Here is a 3,234-nt window from a genome sequence, read left to right on the forward strand (position 1 = left end):
CTGTACCCACTCCTGCTTCCTGCATTGCTTCCCCTATGTTTTCGTTAAAGAATTTTATTGTTTCAGGATGTATATTTAATTCTTTAATACATTTTGAGTTGATTTTGGTATATGGTGAGAGGTACAGGTCTAGGAACTCAAACAACTTTACAGCAAAAAACCCAAATAACCCAATTAAAAAATGGGCAAAGGAACTGAATAGGCATTTCTCAAAGGAAGATATACGAATGGCAACAGACACATGAAAAAATGCTCAACATCACTCAGCATTTGGGAAATGCAAATCAAAACCACTTTGAGATACCATCTCACTCCAGTTAGGATGGCTAATATCCAAAAGACCGAGAATAATAAATGCTGGCGAGGTTGCAGAGAAAATGAGCTCTTATGTACTGTTGGTGGGACTGCAAAATGGTGCAGCCTTTATGGAAAATGGTATGGAGGTTCCTCAAACAATTACAGATAGATGTACCATATGACACAGATATTCTACTGCTGGGAATATACCCAGAGGAATGGAAATCATCATGCTGAAGGGATAGCTGTACTCCCATGTTTATTGCAGCACTATTTACAATAGTCAAGAGTTGGAACCAGCCCAAATGTCCATCATCAGATGAGTGGATATGGAAACTACACAATGGAATACTACTCTGCTATTAAAAAAGAAAGAAATATTATCATTTGCAACAACATGGATGGACTTAGAGAAAATTTTATTAAGTGAAATAAGCCAGGCACAGAAAGAGAAATACCACGTTCTCACTTACTAGTGGTAGCTAAAAATAAATAAATTGATTAATAAATAAATATACAAACAAATAAAGTGTGGGCGGCAGGGAAGAAGACAACAATCACAACAACTCCTTGAACTTGTTAAGACAAGTGAACAGATGTGATGTAGTGAGGGGGAGGGGAGGAAGGGAGGGCGGAAGAAGAACGGGTAAAGGACACGAAAATCAACTACAATGTGTACTGAGAAGTTAAAATTTAAAAAAAAATTAAAAAAAGAAAAAATTTTCAAATTAGATATGTAGAGAAGTATTGAAACAATTGACTTCTGCTTGATTAATAGTGAAGGTGCCTATCTTTTTTATATGCTTGTTGGCCATTTGAAATTTCTCTTCTGTGACTTGCTGGTCATGTACCTAGTACATGTTTTCTATTAAGTCATCTTTTATTTTTAATTAATTTGCAGGTGATTTAAAAATATTAGAGATATTAATCTTTTCCTGTTATGATATTAGAAATATTTTCTCTACTCTATCATTTGTATTTTGATTTTGGTTATAGTGTCTTTTACCATGCAGAAGCTTTATATTTTTATGATACTAAACTATCAAATTTTATTTTAAGTCTTCTAGGGTTCCTTGAATTGATTAGAAATGTTTCCCCCCCACCTGAAGTTCATAAAACTTCTCCTTTCAGTATTTTATTGATGCTAAGTTAATGTTACTTTATTAAAGGCAAGTATTGAAATAACAGTAGAAATCTAAAAAAAAAAAAATCGCCCCAGTTGCATCTCCTAATAATACCAAAGTTTTCTCTGGTCCATGTTACTTTCTAATCTTTGTCCATAAACAAATTTATTCTTTATAATTTAAAATATTGTAAATAATTTTATGTTCTATATTTTCATATAGCATACACATTTTTCTACTTTTCTCTAGTCTTTTATTTCCTTAAAACCACTCTCATCCTATAACAGTTTTGTATGTCCATCCCCCAATTTCCCCTTGCTTATTAATTTACATATCAATATTTGAGCTCATGCAATATATATTTCTCTGCTGTTTGCTTGTCTAATTTTCTATTGTTACTAAAATGGTTATGTGTTTATGCTTAATTATTGATATATTTTATTTTTATGAGTATAATAACAAGATTGGAAGTGTTCGCCCAAACATGTATATATTTTTAGTAGACAGTGTCAGAATATATTACAGAAAAACTACAGCAGTTTTCATTCTCTCCATCGATTTTGATTTGTGCTCTTTTCACTTAAATCATAGCTAGTATTAGTTTTATCAATGTTAAAAATGTTTTTATAGTTTCATTTTATCTTCACATCTTTATTCATGCTGAATTTTTTTTTTTGTATATGGGCTTAGACAAAGGGTATCTTTTTTCCTGTCAGATAAATATCTAATAGATCCAATCTTATTTATTGAATAATCCATTTAACCTTTTTTTAATAGAATTGAAATACTATATTTATCAGTCTAACATGGCTAAAGAGTATTCATTCATTCAACAAATATATATCAATTACCTAGTATGTGCTAGTTTCTGTTTAGGTGCTGGTAATTCAAGGAGAACAAAACAAATAAACACTCCTGTTCCTATGGAATTTGCAATCCAGTCAACGTTTGAATAAGTTTTTGGACTATATTCTGTGACCCTAATTAATTTTCCTGTGGCAGTAACATATATTTATATATTTATGCTACATTTATTTTAAAATGCATACAGTATTTCAAATATCTGTTCATAAAAGTTCTCTTCAACAAATGTTGGTAATTTTTACACTTATTCTGTTTGTCCTTTCTTTTTAAAAAAATAATTATAAAATGCTTTAGACATTCAGAAGTGCGCAGAAAATAATGCAGACATATGTATACTTAGCACCAAATTTAAGGCATGTTAATATATTACTGTATTTGTTTCAGAGATGTTTCTTTTAAAAAAAACAGAACATGCTAGATTAGTCCATTTCTGTTGCTTACAACAGAATATGTGAAACTGGGTAATGTACAAATAAATTAAATTTATTTCATACAGTTCATAGGCTGGGAAGTCCGCAATACAGGGAACACATCTGGTGAGGACCTCGTTGGGTGGCGACAGTAGTGCAGGGTGTCACATGCTGAACTTCTCATTTATTCTCCTTATAAAGCCATTACTTCATGAGTTACTCATGTCCATTACACCATGAGTTGATCAATCTATTTATAAGGGCACAGTCCTCACAATCTAATCATTTCTTAAAGGCTCCACATTTAAATTACCGTAATAGGATTTCCCACCCTCTTAACACTGATATAATGGGGGTCGAACTTCATTAAGTTTTGGGGGGACATTCAATGTGTAGCACATGCAAATAGATCTAAGATCCACTCTTTCTTTTATTTTCCTGCTTGCTTTTCTAGAGGAACTGTGTCTCCAAATTTAAAGGATATCAAGCCCATGTATGGTTTTTTTTTTTTTTTTTTTTTTTTTTTTTTTTTTTTTTTT

The sequence above is a fragment of the Galeopterus variegatus genome, unplaced genomic scaffold, assembly GCF_000696425.1.
Source record: "Galeopterus variegatus unplaced genomic scaffold, G_variegatus-3.0.2 Scaffold4538, whole genome shotgun sequence".
Taxonomy (NCBI): Eukaryota; Metazoa; Chordata; class Mammalia; order Dermoptera; family Cynocephalidae; genus Galeopterus; species Galeopterus variegatus.